The following is a 19,500-nucleotide window of genomic DNA, read 5'->3' as shown; positions in this document are numbered from 1 at the left end:
AGCTAGAATCAACCAATCGTTGATATAATTCAGTACGCGGATGCCCTGGAGTCTCAATGGAGCCAGAGCTGCATCCACGCACTTCGTGAATGTGCGGGGTGATAATGACAGGCCGAACGGAAGAAACCTGTATTGGTAAGCTTTGCCCCCGAAAGCAAACCTGAGGAACTTCCTGTGAGAAGGATGGATGGACACGTGAAAGTACGCATCTTTCAGGTCTATCGCCACAAACCAGTCCTCGGACCTGACCTGTGGGATAATCTGTTTGAGTGTAAGCATCTTGAATTTTAGCTTTTGTATAGAGCGATTTAGCACACGTAAATCTATGATAGGACGTAGTCCCCCATCCTTCTTTGGAACAATGAAGTAGCGGCTGTAAAAACCTGACAGCTTGCTGGGAGGAGGAACCCTTTCTATAGCTCCTTTTTGCAAAAGTGTCATAACCTCTTGTTCCATCACCCACAGATGTCAGGACCGCTTTGAAGCCTTCTTGGCGATAATAACGGCCCGCAGGTCCGTTTTACCCCCAGAAGGCTTCTGCTGTGTAGACCGCCCCGAACCCCAGGTTTTCTGCGGAGGAGTACGGGTGGCCACACTGAATTTTTGTTGCGCTCTGTGGTGTGCGGAGGAGCTCGTGGACGGCCGAGGCTGCTCCCGCTCAGCAGCCCCGGGGGGAATTTTTGAACGGCGGGGGAGGAACCTCTGGAACGCCGCAGATTGTTTTTTGGTCTCCTGGAACCTGTCGACGACTGACGTTACAGCGTCGCCAAACAGGCCCGCAGGAGACAGCGGCGCATCCATAAGGGCAGTTTTGTCTCTGTCCCTTATGTCCGAGAGGTTCAGCCACAAGTGCCTCTCCGTGGCCACCAAGGCTGCCATAGAACAACCTACTGACTTGGCCGTCTCTTTGGTGGCACGGAGAGCCAGGTCTGTCGCTTTTCTAAGCTCCTGGATGCACTCAAATGTGGCCTCCCCGCTTTCATCAATTTCCCCCAGCAGGTTGGCTTAATATGCTTGCAGCAGTGACATTGTATGTAGACATGCTGCTGCCTGACCTGCTGCCGCATAAGCCTTGCCCACCAAGCCCGATGTTGTCTTTAGGGGCTTAGTGGGCAGCGTCGGGGTTTTCAGGGACGATGCGGACTCGGGCGAGAGATAGCTCGTGAGCGTCTCTTCGACCTGAGGCATCGCCCCGTAGCCGTGCTGTTTCAGCCCCATTATATTACTGTAGATCGAGGTTTGGGGGCTGAACACTCTATACTGGACTGGCCTTTTCCACGATCTCCAACCGTTCATCAAGTTTACTTTTTGGTTTCGTTTCTGCCTTCTCTGCTGGCCAGTCGATCTTTAACTTATCCACAGCCCTAGTCACTACCTCCAAGAGCTCCTCATATGCTGGGGAAGAGGATGGCGGGTCCTCCTCCCCAGCCTCGACGCTCACCACATCAACCCCCTCGGAGGAAGAGAGGTGATATATATATATATATATATATATATATATATATATATATGTGGTGTGAACTGAAACTCTTGTCCTCAGATGAAGAGATCTTGCTTTGAGCTACTGATGGTAGACAAACAACACCAAATAAGACACACAAGATAACATAGAGTGCTTGCTGAAGACAACAGAAGCTAGCGATCTCTGCATCCGGGTATGCTTTATAGTTTCCTGGTCCGTGACGTCACCCACCTCTGACATCTCGCTACGCGATTGGTTAGATACATGAGTGCTTCAATGACGTTATCATGCAGAAGGTTCCCAATGTGTTATACGCAGCGTCAACAGTTCCCACGAAAGGGAATGTTTATTTCTCACCACATTGTAAAACCATTCAATACATCCATGCCTTTCCAAAGGTTACATTTTGCACTGAAAATCAGAACATATTCTAAATACAATATATTACATAAACAAAAACATTTGTGGAGACAAAACAAAAGCATGATTTTGCAGTTTTTGCCCATTGCTTACACACTTTTTACAGAATTTGGCTCATTATGTCAAAACTCTACACACAAGCCAATCAGACATAGCACTTGGAGATTACAGTTTTTTCTGATGGCTTAAGCACATTTTTTGTAACTATTGGCTATTTTTGCAAAACTCTACACACAAATAAGAAAACCCTTCACCAAATCAGCAAAACATTGTAGTTCTCTTGCAAAAGCTAATAAACCTTGCTTAACTCTTCAAACCTTCGTAAAAATTGTATTTTCGTATCAAACAGTTACAGTTTTTTTGGATTGCTTACACACTAAAATTAAAAGTAGTACACTATTAGCAAAACCTTACACTCAAGAAGCAAAACATCAGCCCATATTTGTACAACTACAAGCACATTGTCAACCTCACACTTGTTGAAAAACTCTACACACAGTGATTTGCAAAACACTAAACACACTTAACATACATTACACACAAAAATCTATCATGAAGTCACTTCCTTGCAATACCAAAGCACTGACTGTCAAATTACAGCACCGTCCAACCAATTGGTTCAACACAGTCATCAGGTGTGCAAACACTTGTTTGCTTAATTGTAGACACGCCAATCAGGTGTATAAGCACTATAAAAAGCAGCAGGTGAGTTCATCGGTCTTCAAGCACAATGGAAAGAGTCAGAGAATGAGTAAGACGAGGAGGAGGACAAGGAGGAGGAGGAGGAGGACAAGGAGGAGGAGGAGGAGGAGGAGGAGGAGGAGGAAGGGGAGGAAGAGGAATCAACAGAGGAGGAATCAACAGAGGAAGAGGAAGAGATGGAGGCCATGCTGGAGGTAGAGGTAGAGGTAGAGGTAGAGGAAGAGGAAGAGGAAGACAAGAATGTGCTCAAAGAGGACCGAATCTGACAAATGAGATCCGCGCAACACTGGTTGACCACGTTGTCAACCACGGCCTGACGCTGAGGGAGGCTGGACTGCGAGTACAGCCAAATCTAAGCCGATACACAGTGGCAAGTGTGATAAGAACATTTCGACTGGAAAATAGGTATTGTAAAAATATCATCATATCAAAAACATCTGCAAGGTTTCAGTAACTGCTTACAGTACTGTATTCTATGCACTATCAGCACTTCTGTGACCTTTTTCTGTGAAATTACTGTAGTATTGTATACTGTTTTTTTTTTGTTTTTTTTTCTACATAGGATTGAGGGTCAGGAACGACAAGGGGGAAGGCCTCCTATGTTCACAGAACAGCAAGAGAGGGAGATAGTAAACATGGTTTTGGCCAACAATGCTATAACACTCAATCAGCTCCAAGCTAACATTGTCAATAACCACGCCAGTTTCAACGATATCCATCAGGTCTCAACATCAACACTGGCACGCATCCTAAAAAAAAAACATATTCAAATGAAGCAAATTTATCGAGTGCCTTTCGAGCGCAATTCCGAAAGGGTGAAACGACTGCGGCGTGATTATGCAGAGGTATGTATTCACTTTAGCAGTGTGATCTTGCATACTGTCTCATAATCTTTTACTGTACTGTAATATGTATACTAGATCTACACTGAACTACACAATTTTGCCTGACACTGTTCTTCAGAGAGTTTTATGAATGGATGGAGAGGAGATCCAGCATGAGTTCATTTACGTAGACGAGGCTGGGTTCCACCTGATGAGAACACGAAGGAGGGGAAGAAACATCATTGGCCACAGGGCTATAGTCAATGTCCCAGGCTAACGTGGGGGTAATATAACACTCTGTGCAGCCATTACACAGAATGGGGTCCTCCACCACCATGCCCATATGGGCCCTTACAACAGAGCACTCATACTTACATTCTTGGACCAACTGCACAACATAACAGCAGCAAATCAAATCGAGCATATGCAATACATTGTTGTCTGGGACAATGTGTCTTTCCACCGCTCTGCTCTGGTTCAGAACTGGTTTCAGCAACATCTACATTTCACCTTCCTATATCTTCCACCATACTCTCCATTCCTCAACCCTATAGAAGAATTTTTCTCGGCATGGCGGTGGAAGGTATATGATCTCCGTCTCCAGGCTGAGGTACCCCTCATCCAAGCCATGGAGGAGGCCTGTGACCAAATGGAGGTAGCAGCAATGCAAGGATGGATTTGTCATTCAAGACGTTTCTTTCCAAGGTGTCTTGCTAATGACAATATTGCCTGCGATGTTGATGAAATTCTCTGGCCAGATCCAGCTAGGCGAAGAGACAATGTGTAGTGTTTTTTTTTTTTTTTTTTTTTTTTAACAGTACAATACGTAAAGTGGCATTTTGTTACAGTATTATGAATCTCCATGTCAACATTTTGGGCGTGTTCAGAAATAAATGAGTTTCTTCAGTCTGCAACATTGGTCTTGTGTAGTGTTTGGTGAATTTACATTATATTTGTACTTTGTTGATGGTAGCCTACTCTAATCATAGGGAAGTAGAAGTGCTAAAAGTGTTTTAGGTTTATCACAGCAGAGTGCAACTCGTGCAAACAGAGTACAGTAATGTGAAACGTGTGTGTTTCATATGGTAACAAAGTGTGGTTTTTAAACAGAAGTGTATAGTTTTTACAAGAGTGTTTAATTATGCAAAGGATCTGTAGTGTTTTGCTAATTGGGTGTGTGGTTGTGCTAATTGTGTGTAGTGTTTTGAAAACACGGGCCCTGTTTTAAAAATCGTGCTTAAGCAATCCAAAAAAACTGTAACACAAGCCATCACATTAATAAGCACACAATGCGCCAACTACACACTGATGGTATGAATAAAAAACACATCTGGCTTTGGCTTTCTCTGTGCACAAGGTAGGCTATGTCAGTTTGAGGTCATTCTTTTGTCATAGTTCTGTAAACATACAGGGATCCAAACTTCAAGTACTGGTGTTTATTTACACACATCAAAACAAACACAAGTGTTTTTTTCCAAGTCAAAACACAAAATAGTAATTTCACTGAGAAAAAAAAAAAAATCAGTCTACATCGTGAACATTCTTCCTCTGCCCCCAGCATCTGGACGTCTAGCAATTCTGTAAAGTAACAATTTCAGTATTTTTACATGTATGGTATTGTTGTGTTTCTCATTAGAGTATGGCAGTGCTACAAAACTTAGTGCAAAGTGACTGTACTAACCGATTCTCATTTCGAAATGTCCTTATGATGCTTGCTACAGTGTACCAGCTCAAGTTAGGCTGAACCCGTTGGCCAGCTTCCCTCAGGGTCATTCCATGGTTGATTACATGGTCCACTATTGTAGCTCTGATGTCATCAGTAATTCTATTTCTTACTCTTCTTACCCTTCCTCTTCCTCCTCCTCGTCCTCCTCCTTGTCCTCTTCCTCTAACTTCACCTCCTTGTCCTTGTCGTCCTCTCCCTCTCGCTTCTTCACCTCCGCGTCCTCTTCCTCAGCCTCCTCTAATTCTCACTCTTCTCAGTCTTCCTGCTCCCTCCATTGTATTTCACACGGACAGCTTACCTGTGGCTTATTTATAGTGCTTAGTCTGATTGCAAAGTGAACTAATTATCTAAAACAGTTTTCACATGTGACAGCGTGCCAGACAGTTGACAAAATAGTGTAAATAATAGCCATACATGTGTATAGTTTTGCTAGGAGTGTGTTGATCATTTGGAAATTGAATGTAAAGCAGTGAGTTGTGTTTACAGTTCCGCAAATAGAGTGCTGTGCAGTGGATTGTACCTACAGTTTTGCAAAGTGTGTGTTACAAAATTGCAAACTGAGTGCAAAGCAATGTTTGTGCTTTTAGTTTTGCAAACTCAGTGAGTGGTTTTGCTATAAGTATTAACAGTTTTAGAAATTGTGCTATAAAAATCACGGTTAGGGTTTAAGCATTCAGAAAAAAACTGTAACAACTGCAATCAAAACTTAACACTCCTTTCTAAAAATGAAATTCTTGCAACAAAACCATACACCATTTGAATTATGAACTCTTTCATATCACCAGCGACACACTGATGGGTTTTATATAAAACACTGCAGTCTTTGTGTTTCTATTTTTATTGTCTTTTTTTTAGGCTCAGTCTTCTGTAAAAAACTCAAAAGTAGAATTTCTGCAGTAATCAAACAAGAGTTTTTACAAAAAACAAACATTCTTACAGAAATAAAGAAAAATAGAATCACAAATCAAATTTAGCAACAAAACAAAATTAAAAAAAAAAAAAAAACAATTACTGGATAAATTGCTATTGGGGGAAAAAACCATATACTTGTTTTCTGTGTGTGCGTGTGTGTGGTGGGGGACTGGGGCGGGGGGGCTTATGGATCCCGCCTTCTGTTCAGATCTGGCCACAAGACCTCGTCAACATCACAGGCGATGTCCTCGCGGGCTAGGCATCGGGGAAAATATCGCCTTGTGGCCGAATCCACCCTTGGATTGATCCTACCTCAATGTCTCCGCATGCCTCTTCCATTGCTTGCAGAAGAGTCATGCGGGCGTGTGGTTGCTGATCATATACTTTCCACCGCTACGCTGAAAAGAATTCCTCAATTGCATTTAAAAAGGGGCTGAAAGGAGGCAGGTATAAAATTGTGAAATGGTTATGGTTGTTGAACCAATTTCGGACCAGAGCAGCCCAGTGGAAACTAACATTATCCCAGATGACAAAAAACCTGGGCTGCTGTGGTCTGTCCTGCACAACTGCATGTAGTGCATCTAGAAATGCAATGATCTGTCCTGTATTGTAGGGACCTAGAGTGACATGGTGATGCAGGACTTCTTGGACATTAATTGCAGCACACAAGGTGATATTTCCCCCATGCTGCCCAGGGACATTTACAACAGCCCTTTGTCCAACTATGTTACGGCCCTGACACCTGGTTTTGGCCAGATTGAAGCCTGCCTCATCCACGTAGATGAACTCATGTGGCAGTTCGGCGGCATCAAAATCCAGAACTGTCTGTAACAGAAAATATTGAACAGTGTTACTGAAAACACATACAGTAACTACAGTGTCTATATTTTCACACAAGTAGGGGCTGGGTTGGGTCAGTATAGACAAAAACTACAAGCTACAGGCAGTGGCAGCATAAACCCTCATTCCCACATCACAATATATAGTATGTAAAGTAAAGTTACACATACCTGCACATAATCAAGGCGCAGATCCTTGACCCTGACACTGTTCCTCTCAAATGGCACCCTGTACAGCTGATCCATTCTGAAGTTATGTTTCTGTAGGATGTGACTTAGTGTAGAAATGCTGACCCTGTTGATATTGTTGAATACATTTCTATTTGCAATTATGCGTTGTTGCAACTCACAAAGTTGGATTGCACTATTTTCTTGCACCATTTCAATGATGGCAAGCTCTTGTTGTTGAGTGAAGAGCCGTTCCCTTCCACCTTGAGGAGGTCATCCAACCATTCTGTAGAAAATGCCACCACAAGATGTCATTGGTTAGGTTCTTTTTCACATACTGTACTTTCAAACTGTACTCAGTACTGTAACATCACAATGGTATTCCTTTACATATACTTCACAGCACTACCCATTTTTGTATAGTACAGTTTGTACAGTAATACTGTAATATGACACAGAATCATGTGACACATACAGTAGGTATACTGTATATATATGAAGATATACCTGTTCTCCAGTCGGAATGTCCTTATTATCGATGCTACTGTGTAGCAACTGAGGTTAGGGTGGACTTTTGCCCAGCCTCCCTCATGGACAGGACATGATTTATCACATGGTCCACCAGAGTAGCCCTGATGTCATCTGATACACATCTCCGCACTGGTCCTCATCTTTGTCCTTGTCCTCTTCAACGTCCGATTCCTCTCTCTCTTTGTCCTCCTCTCATTGCCTCCATGCTTGCAAAGTTCTCAAAATGGCTTACCTGAGGCCTATTTGTAGTGCTAAGGCTCAGACCGATTGGTGTTCTGTTTTTTGTGCAAGTGTTTTCAGGTATGTATGTAAGTGCCTACAATTGCCAGATGAGTTTTGCATTTTGAACAGAGTGTTTTCCCAATGATAACAGGTGATTTTGTTTTTGAACAAAGTGTCTAATGTAAGAAAACGTGTGTAGTGTTTCACAATAAGTATGTTACAGAATTGCAAACAAAGTGCAAAGTTGACAATGTGTTTAAGCTATGGTTACACTGTGTTTAAGGTATGCTACAAGAAGTTTAGGTATTGAGGCTTTGGTCTAAGCATTCAGTTTTAGTGTGTAAGCAATGGGCAAAAACTGTAAATGAAAAAAATCAGAAAAAACACCTAAGCATCATCTCTTGGCCTAGCTGGATCTGGCCATAGCACTTCATCCACATCACAGGCGATGTCCTCTCACGCAAAACAGCGAGGGAAGAATCTTCTTGACTGGCAAATCTATCCTTGCACAGACCCTGCATCAATTAGGTTGGGCCTTCTCCATGGCTTGAATGAGACATATCCTGACATAGGGCTGGAGATTGTAAACCTTCCATGCCAAAAGAAAAAAAAAACCTCCTCAATGGGTTTAAGGAAGGGACAGTATGGTGGGATCCCTTATGGAAAGAAAATATATTTCCCTATATATGAATGTTCAATATATTATATGATTTAACAGTATATTTGAAAATATTCAGAAATATATATTGCATAAATATATTACAATATATTGAATAATACATAAGGAATTGACGCTTTTCATATTTTGAAAAATATGTGATAATATATTTACTAATATATCATAATGTACATAATTTTATATTCAATAATATACTTCATAATATATAGACTTATATGTGCTCATAATATTTTGCAGATATATTTACTCATGCAGTATAAACACATACATGGTAAAATATATTATGTAACACATTTCTTATATATTATAATTATTTACATTTTAAATGTTTCATATTTTCAAGTTAGTTAACAAAAGCACACCTGCATGTACAAGAATTTCTACCAAAGAGACTATCACTGTGCTATAGCGTGCACAGCCATTACTTTTTAAAAAAAGTTATTATAGTCTTATTGGTGTTCAGCCAATCATCAGTCTAACCACAGGCTCTATTCTTCAACACAATGTTAACCCCAAAAACTCACACATACCAGAAAACCTTTTAAATTCCAAAATAATACATCTTTAAACACTAACAGATCTCCCCTTATATCAATATTGAGCAAAACACATAAAATATCACTTAATTTTAACATTTACTCTCCTTTAACAGTCAGAAGCAAAGCATGCTGGGAACTAGAAGTTTGTTGTAACCACTGATTGTAACTCATTCCATGAATGTGTGTATATATATGTGTACATATATATTGGAGTGAAAATTGTGGATGCTAATAAAACCAGTTTTGGACCAGAGCAGATAGGTGGAAATTTATATTGTCCCATATGACAATGTATCTCATCTGCTTTGCATCCATTTGGTCTTCTGCTGTGACGATTTTGTGTAGTCTTTCTAAAATGTGAAAATGTGGGCCGTGTTGTAAAGGCCTAAGTTGACATGCTGGTGGAGGACCCCATTCTGCGTGATACATTGTGATGTTACCACCACGTTGTCCCGGGATATTCAAAATAGCTCTGTGGCCAATGATGTTTCTCCCTCTCCCTCTTACTGCAACATTGCCTTCCATTTTGTTGAAGACACATAAACTCACCTTTTGCCTTTTTATAGGACTTGCACCTGATTGTTGAGTTTACAGTTAAGCACCTAAGTGTCTGCAGACCTGACGGCCATGTTTGATCAATTGGTTTATAGGGGTGGTATTTTGGAAAGCAGTGTCTTGAAATGGCAAAGAAGTGACATTATGTTAGATTCCTGTGTCTAATGTACAGAAGTGTGTTTAGTGTTTTGCAAAACAATGTGTGTAGAGTTTTGCAAAAAGTGTGAGGCTGAGAATGTGCTTATAGCTGTGCAGATCTGGGCTGAGGTTTTGCTCCTTGAGTGTAGAGTTTCAGTAACTGTGTTATTTTTAATTTTTTAATCGTAAAAAACTGTAAAAGACATTAAATTGACAGTCAGAACGATTAAGTAAAATTTAAACCAAATTGACAGCTAAATAAATGCTTTTTTTAATAGTGATGCTCTGGCACCATCTAGCTGTCAGAAAAATTATAACACACAGCCGCATTGGCGTAAATGCGTGACGAAATTACAGCATAAATAAAAAAGGTATGATTGTTTCAACCCAAATTTGGGTCAAATATGGACAAACCCAACCATTGGGTTACATTTTTTTTATTATTATTACATTTTTAACCCAACGGTTGGGTTTGTCCATTTTGACCCAAATCTGGGTTGAAACAACACAGCATTTTTTTAGAGTGAAGAAGGCTTAGGTAAACATACGAAAATGCAATAATACTCTAAATGAGCTAATTTTTTTAGAATTTTTTTTTTTTTTTTTTTTTTTTTAGAGTTTTAGATTCAATTTTAGACTAATGGGCATTGTTTTTTAAAGTAGCCTACCTGAGTCACACGACTACTTGCAATCCTGAACAGCTTATTTCTTATATACATTAAACCACGCATAAGAACGTTTTGATTATTGATGTGTACCTACACAAACCGAAAGTTACATTTCATCATGGGGCATTTGTGACGAAACATGATGGAGACCTGGACTGGAGTTATTGGTTTTATGATTATGATGATTATGATTAGGCTATTCATGATTATGAATTTATTGCTTTGTCAAGACTAAATAACAAATTAAAATGTTACAAAAATACATACTTTCTTCGTTCTTGGCACTTTTTTCTGTTCCAGAAGGACAGTTTCGTTTTGCAGTAATAGCCGTCAAGACGCATTTTATTATCTGCTGCACTGCATGATGTCCGAAACAGTTATTGAACAAATATAAATCATTATTAAAAATATTTCCACATGACTCCGCAAATGTTTAGTAGACACCGCACATATGTTTGCATGTTATACAGAAATATGGTAAATTACCGTCATGCTTATTTTATATAATGATGAACAAGGGGGACCCCTGGTGGTTCGGGGGCCCTACGCAACTTGCGTAGTTTGCGTATAGGGAGGATCGGCTCTGGCCGAACACTATTAAGACTAAATATTACTTTATTTAAAAAGTTATGGCTGTGCGGTCTTCAGCACAGTGATAGTCTATTTGTTAAATACTTTAGTAGGCCTACATGCGGGCTATAAGTTTCACTTTGAGGACTCCTGGGCCAGAAATATGTTCAGTAGGATAATTATGGACTACTGTCTGGCTGATGTAACATCAAATGAGTGTATGAGTATGTATAATATGTTTGTTTTGTTTTTTTGTTTTTTTTTTCATTTGCTCCATATAGAGAGCATTAAGGCCATCTAGTGGCAATAGTCATTAAATGCCATGTTATATTGTTTTTTTCCACATGAGGTCGGCAAAGACAACCAATGCATTATTTTTAACTGAATTTTGCGTATTGTGCAGTAATTTTGTATTTCACAAGACAAAAATTATTGTCTTGTTTTTAGAAAAAAAAAAAGTCAAAATTAAGTGAGTTTTTCTCACTTATCTTATTTCAAACCGAAAACAAGCAAAATAATCTTGTTTTCGGTTTTAAATAAGATTATTTTGCTTACCCCATTGGCAGATTATTTTGCTTGTTTTAAGGAAAAACTCAATTTTTACTTATTTTTTCTTAAAACAAGACAATAATTTTTACTTGTCTAAAAAATGCTTCTTGATTTAAGAATTTTTAGATATTTGGACTAGAAACAAGACAAAAACTCTAAGAAAAGCATTTTTTGCAGTGTGTTGATTGCAGTGTGTAGTAAAATTGTTGTAGTATGAAGCTTTTACTGAAATGAAAACTAAAGCTGCCATTGATCAACAACAAATCCAACATATATGGCGTTTGGTTATTATGGAAGCTTTTTTCTGTCACAGAATAAAAAAGCATAAAAGGTCATTGTGATTTTTTTATCTCACAATTCTATTTTTTTTTTTTTTTTTTTTTTTTCTTGCAATTGTGAGTTTACATTTCACAATTCTGACTTTTTTTCTCAGAATTGTGATATATAAACTAAAGGAATTGAGAGAGAAAAAGTCAGAATTGTGAGATAAAAAGACACAATTACATTTTTTATTTTCTATGCATGGCAGAAATAAGCTTTCATAGGTTCCACATGTGCATACACACTAAACAAATCCAATTCAAAGAGTCCTATTTTACTGTATGTTCATGTAATGAAAAGAACTTCGACACTTGACTATGCTTCCAACTGAGACTGGAATCTGCTATTTCTCAATATTTCAGTGATCATGCTAATTAATTGCTTTATCAATTATTTCAGTATTTGTTTTATATATATATATATTTTTAAATACTTTGAGCTGCTGTAAAAGTATAGGTTTTATACTGTAGTTACAGGTTTTTTTTTATTATTATTATTATTGGTACTATTTTCACAAGTAAGGTGTATATTTTCAAAACTCCAATCTGATCTCACTTATAACACAGCTAGTCATTCTTTCAAAACCTGATAATAATAATAATAATTATAATAATAATTATACAAGATCATTGTGATATTTAATGAGAACATTTGGTTTAATCACCAAAACACAACAGGTACGTTCTTCTTTCAATTTAGTACTTTAGTACAAAGAAGTGACATTATGTTGGATTTCTGTGTCTAATGTAGAGAAGTGTGTTTAGTGTTTTGCAAAACAATGTGTGTAGTGTTTTGCAAAAAGTGTGAGGCTGAGAATGCGCTTATAGTTGTGCAGATCTGGGCTGAGGTTTTGCTCCTTGAGTGTAGAGTTTCAGTAACCATGTGTTATTTTTAATTTTAGTGTGTAAGCAATCATAAAAAACTGTAAATGACTAATAGAGGACCGTGTGGGAAAGTTCTGTTAATGTCCCAAATATCCTCTTTGTAACATTCTTATGTGACCATAGAATAACCAAAATGGAACGTCCTCCTAAAGTCATATAAGGAACCTTGAACTACAGCACTTTCATTACCAAAAGATGACATTTTAGGAATGTCCCTATGTTCTGTAAAGGTTCAGAATGACTTACTGCAAGTGATTTGCATTTTAAAGAAAAGGTTTCATAATAATAATCCAGGAAATACTTGTAAAGTGCTTTTTTTTGTAAGACATTTAAGAAAAATTTGTTTTTGTTTGAACAGCCACTTCTGTTAATCAATTTAGCTCTAATTTTCAATTAAATTTTTTGACAAGGGCAGCAAAGACGTTCTCGGAACATCACAAACAAAATATGGTTCCCTAAACGTTCAGAGAACATTCTGGATGTTCCCTGAAGGTCCGCCAAATAACGTCCCCCAACCCAACCCTTAAAAGAACTCCACATCGTGACCGTCTCTGAACATACTGGGAACGTTACTAGGCAACGTCCTTAACACCAGTGAGGACGTTCTGAGAATGTTCTGGGAACATAACATTTCTAGTGGGGCATGTCCTGTTGCATTGCAATAAATACAAAAACTAAATCGTTTAGTCTGTGCATTGAAGAGATAGCATATGTGCATTTTTCATTGCATTGTATACAAGAACTAACTTATACCGTTGTGCAATAAAGAGGTAACCACATACCATATGTGCTGTTTGCATAGCAATAAATACAATAAATAACTAATTTCATGTGTGCATTGAAGAGGTAACACATAACAGTTCCTGAGACATTGCATTCAAAATATGAATTATTCCGTTGTGCATTGAAGAATAATACATAAGGTATGCTCTGTTTCATCGTAATGTCACAACTACTAAGTTATTCCGTGGCGCAATGAAGCCATACAGTAGTCCATATATGACCTACTGAACATATTTCTGGCCAAAGACTTCTTGAACTTTCTTGAACTTTCAATATAGGCTCATTGACTCCTTTTGATGTTACATCTGAGAGACAGTAGTCCATATTTGATCATATGAACATATTTCTGGCCCAAGAGTCGTCAAACATGAACTTTCTATACAGACTCATTGACTCATTTACATCAGCCAGACAGTAATCCACATTTGACCTACTAAACATATTTCTGGCCAAACAGTATTCAATATTGTAAACTTTTTTAGTAATCTTTTTACATATACTCATTGAAGCCTTCCTATGTCACATCAGCAACACAGTAGTCCATATTAGACCTAAAGAACATATATCTGGCCCAAGAGTACTCGATATTGAACTTTCTATACACTGTTAGACCTTACCAGGCTTTTTTACAGTAAAATACTGGCAACACTTTTGCCAGTAATTTACTGTTGATTGTACAGCTATTTACTGTAATCTACAGTATGTTACTGTAAAGATAACTCGTGTTACCTTATTTCATTTGCAGAAACTGACTGCCTCAAATTTTCCAACTGCCATTTAAATTTATAAACTAATATTTATTATATGCTAAAAATGTGAACATATTATTACTACGAACTTATTTTATTAGAATCCACTAAAAACACTTTAAATAAAGAAATTTTTTTCACTGCATCAACAACTACACAGTCACCACCTACTAAATAAAACAACATGCAGCATGTCATCAATGTTTCTTGATCTTCTCCTGAACTTAAGCACAGGCTCTACTCTTCAGCACAATGGTGACCCACAAAACTCAATTTTACAGTAAACTACTGGCAACAGTGTTGCCAGTATATAACTGTTTTTTTTTTTTACTTACAGTTTGTTATTGTTAAAATACATTTTGTGGGTGTGTTTTTTTTTAATCTTAGACCTTTAACGCTTTCAACCCCACAGGAACATCCTCTAGTGTCCACACTCCAAAGAGTAAAATTAACATTGACGCTGTGCTGCAGTGAGATAATTAAGTTAATATGCAAGTGATGATTGAGCATTCATGATGAACACCTGCTGTTAACAAGCAGAATAACTGAAGGAAAGATGAACAACAACAACAGAAAAATAGAGACAAGTAGAAACAAAACTACAACTGTCTTCCAGCCATTATCATAACTAATGTTAGTAATAACATTAGTTATGATAATGGCTGGAAGACAGTTGTAGTTTTGTTTCTACTTTGTTTCTACTTGTTTCTACTTATTACTAACCAACTCAACTTTATTTCTACAGAAAATCTTATTGAGAATTAACAGAAGTTTAGATGTTGATGTTTTATTGAAAATGTTTGGTTTGATGTCACCATTAAGGAGATCAGTGTTTGCTTTAGTTGAGCTCTTGACCCTTGAGTTCTTAACATCAGTTTTTTTTTTTCCTGTGGCTGCTTTAACTGTTTTTGCAAGCCACATTTGTTATGGAAAAAAGAAAAAGATGATCACTGAATGCTGATATAACCATCACAGTCTCTTGATTCACTGCCCCCATTCTGTGTTTAATCCCTTTTGTTATATTATTAAGAGACTTAAAATTTGACGTCACCACCACTGTGAAACTACAGTGAATTATAAAAATCTGTTGCAATGAAGGTTTCTTTAAACACATCATATCAACACACACAGATTTCAAAAATCAGCACACGAATCTCAACAATGGTGGCAATAAAAAAGATCATTCATTCATTTTTCTTGCCATAACAAACGTGCTTTATAAACACACAGCTACAGCAGCCAGAGAAAACTAATGTTAAAGAGTCAAGAGCCCAACTAAAGCAAACACTGGTCACCAAGATGGTAACTACAAACTTCAATAAAACACCAACATCCAAATCTGTTAATTCTAATCAAGAACTTCTGTACATGTATGAAAGAAATAAAATCAAACTGGTTTGTAAACTGGTTTCACACTCAGTGTAGCTGAAGTCAGCTGTAGTTCTTGTGTTTCTCTTTTCTTTTTACTGGTCTTGCTTCTCTGTCCTTCAGTGATTCTGCTTATCAGGTGTTCATCTGTGTCTGAATTTACTCACTTCTTTTTATTAACTCTGTCAAGTGGACTATATTAGTGAACTAATGTACGGAATAGTGAATGAGGGAATAGGGTGCAATTTAGAACACAGCCTCTGAGTGTCGACTTTGGTCAATGTTAACTCACAGTATATTCCTGTAGGTTATTTTCTCAAAATTACAAATATTACCCAGAATGCATTGTTCTGGCCAAAGAGTAATCGACATTGAAGTTTTTATATATACTCATTGACGTCTTCTGATTTAATTTCAGCCATACAGAAGTCCATATTAGACAGCAGCCAGAGAAAACTAATATTAAAGTGTCAAGAGTCCAACTAAAGCAAACACTGGTCACCAGGATGGTTAAAATGTATTTTAATACTTAAAAAAATATTTTAAATATTAAAAATTAAATATTTTCTGTCTAAAGAGTCCTCAATCATGAACTTTATATACATGCCTCACTCTGATGTTCCTTCTGCCACAGAGTATTGCATATTTGACCAAATGGAAATATTTCTGGTAAATTAGTCCACGATCATGAACTTTCTATACATACTCATTGACTCCTGATTATAAGTCACCCATAGAATATTGCATATTTGACCTAATAGACATATTTCTGACCAAAGAGCACTCAGTCTTTAACTTTTTATACATTATCATTGACTCCTTCTGATGTTACTCAGCCATACATGAGCCCATGTTTGACCTACTGAACATATTTCTGGGCAAAGAGAATTTGATATTGAACATTTCATATATACTCATTAACGCCTTCTGATATTAAATCAGCTATACAGAAGTCCATGTTTGACCTATTGAACATATTTCTGGCAAATTAGTCCTCGATCATGAACTTTTTATACATACTCATTGACTCCTTTTGATGATACGTCAGCTATAGAGTATTGCATATTTGACCTAAGTTACATATTTCTCGCCAAAGAGTACTCGATCTTGAACTTTTTATATTTACTTACTGACGCCTTCTGATATCACATTAGCCATACTGTCGTCCATGTTTGACCAAATGAACATATTTCTGGCCCAGGAGTACTCAATCTTGAACTTTCAATACATATTCATTGATTCACTCTGATGTTACTTCAGCCATATTATGAACCCATTTTGACCTACTGAACAAATTTCTGGCAAATAAGTCCTCAACGATGAAATTTCTATACAGACTTGTTGACTCCTTCTGTTGTTACATCAGACAGACAGAAGTCAATCTTTAACCTACTGAACAAATTTCTGGCAAGTTAGACCTCAATAATGAGCGTTCTAAAATGACTCATTGACTCCTTAATTTATTTCAGCCATACAGAAGTCCATATTAGGACCTACTTAATGTTTTTTAGTCTCAAGAGATCGTGTTTTTTGTACATACATACTTTTTGCCTCACTGTGCTGTTACTTCACCCATACATGAGCCTACGTTTGACCTACAGAACATATCTCTGGCAAATTTGTCCTTGCTCATGAACTTTCTATACATACTTATTGACTCCTGATTATACGTCACCCATAGAATATTGCATATTTGACCTAATGGACATGTTTATGGCCAAAGAGCACTCAGTCCTGAACTATTTATACGTTATCATTGACTCCTGAAATTACGTCACCCATACAGAAGTCCATATTAGACCAACTGAACATATTTCTGGCCAATGAGTACTCGATCTTGAACTTTCTATACATATTTTTTCACTCTGATGTTGCTTCAGCAATACATGAGCCCATGTTTGACCTACTAAACATCTTTCTGGCAAATTAGTCCTCGATCATGAAGTGTTTATATAAACTCATTGACACTTTCTGATGATAAGTCAGCCATAGAGATTTGGATATTTGAACTAATGGATATATATGTTTATTCGATCTTGAACTTTTTTTTACGTTACTATTGACCTACTGAACATATTTCTGGGCAAAAAGAATTGGATATTGAACTTTTTATATATATTCATTGATATTTTATATATATTCTTCTGATATTAAATCAGCTATACAGAAGTCCATGTTTCCATGTGTCCATTGAACATATTAGTCCTTGATAATGAACTTTTTATACATACTCATTGATTCCTTTTGATGATACGTCAGCTATAGAGTATTGCATATTTGACCTAAGGGACATATTTCTGGCCAAAGAGTACTCAATCTTGAACTTTTTAGATTTACTTACTGACGCCTTCTGATATCACATTATACTGTGGTCCATATTTGACCAAATCAACATATTTCAGGCCCAGGAGTCCTCAATCTTGAACTTTCAATACATATTCATTGATTCACTCTGATGTTACTTCAGCCATATATGAACCCATTTTGACCTACTGAACAAATTTCTGGCAAATAAGTCCTCAACGATGAAATTTCTGTACAGATTCATTGACTCCTTCTGTTGTTACATCAGACAGACTGAAGTCAATATTTGACCTACTGAACATATTTCTGGCCCTAGAGTGCTTGATCTTTAATTTTCTATACATACTCATTGACAGCTTCTGATTTTATTTTGGCCATACAGAAGTCCATATTAGACCAACTTAAAAATGATTTTTTGTCCCAAAAGTCCTCGATGATGAATTTTGTGTACATACTCTTTGCCTCACTCTGATGTTACTTCACCCATAATGAGCCTATGTTTGGCCTACAGAACATATCTCTGGCAAATTAGTCCTTGCTCATGAACTTTTTAAACATACTCATTGCCTCCTTCTGATGATACGTCATAGAGTATTGCATATTTGACATACCGAACATATTGCTGGCCAAAGAGTACTCGATTTTGAACTTTTTATATACACTTATTGACACCTTCTGATGTGACATAAGCCATATCAATGTCTATATTTGACCTACTGAACATATTTCTGGCCCAAGAGTACTTGATCTTGAACTTTCTATACATATTCATTGAACCCTTCTCATTTTATTTCAGCCATTCAGAAATCCATATTAGACCTACTGAACATATTTCTGGCAAATTAGTCCTCCATCATGAACTTTTTATATAAACTCATTGACTCCTTCTGATGATACTTCAGCCATGGAGTATTGCATATTTGACCTAAAGGACATATTTCTGGCCAAAGAGAATTGGATATTGAACTTTTTATATATATTCATTGACGCCTTCTGATACTAAATCAGTTCTCAAACATGAATTTTCTAAACATACTCTTTGCCTCTCTCTGATGTTACTCAGCACTCTTTGTTCACTCTATGTTCAGTAGGTCAAATATCGACTTCTGTATGGCTGATGTAACATCAGAAAGAGGCAAAGAGTATGTATAGAAAGTTCAAGATCAAGTACTCTTCGGCCAGAAATATGTTAATTAGGTCACATATGGACTACTCTATCTACTCTGACGTATCATCAGGAGTCAATGAGTAGAAATAGAAAGTTCAATATCGAGTTCTCTTTGACCAGGAGGTCAAATATTGGACTTCTGTATGGTTGATGTAAAATCAGAAATAGTGAATTATTATGTTTTGAATGTTCATGATTGGCCACTCTTTTGCAAGAAATATGTTCAATAAGTCAAATATGGACTTCTGTATGGCTGATGTAACATCAGAAAGAGGTAAAGAAAATGTATAGAAAGTTCAAGATCGAGTACTTCTTGGCCAGAAATATGTTCAGTAGCTCAAATATAGGCTACTGTATAGCTGACATATCATCAGAATCAATGAGTATGTATAGAATGTTCATGATCGAGGACTCTTGAG

General features: G+C 37.4%; 1 long non-coding RNA gene across 1 annotated transcript; it reads left to right on the top strand.

Annotated features, from left to right (window-relative positions):
* Nucleotides 1-2,697: 2,697 nt before the first annotated feature.
* On the top strand, nt 2,698-4,669 carry LOC127495387 (uncharacterized). Its single transcript, XR_007925114.1, has 3 exons — nt 2,698-2,989; nt 3,147-3,429; nt 3,548-4,669. It is a non-coding gene; the product is annotated as an uncharacterized LOC127495387 (long non-coding RNA).
* Nucleotides 4,670-19,500: the final 14,831 nt, after the last annotated feature.

This window comes from Ctenopharyngodon idella, chromosome 15, assembly GCF_019924925.1.
Source record: "Ctenopharyngodon idella isolate HZGC_01 chromosome 15, HZGC01, whole genome shotgun sequence".
In the NCBI taxonomy this organism is placed as follows: Eukaryota; Metazoa; Chordata; class Actinopteri; order Cypriniformes; family Xenocyprididae; genus Ctenopharyngodon; species Ctenopharyngodon idella.
This window is presented reverse-complemented; position numbering and strand designations above follow the sequence as displayed.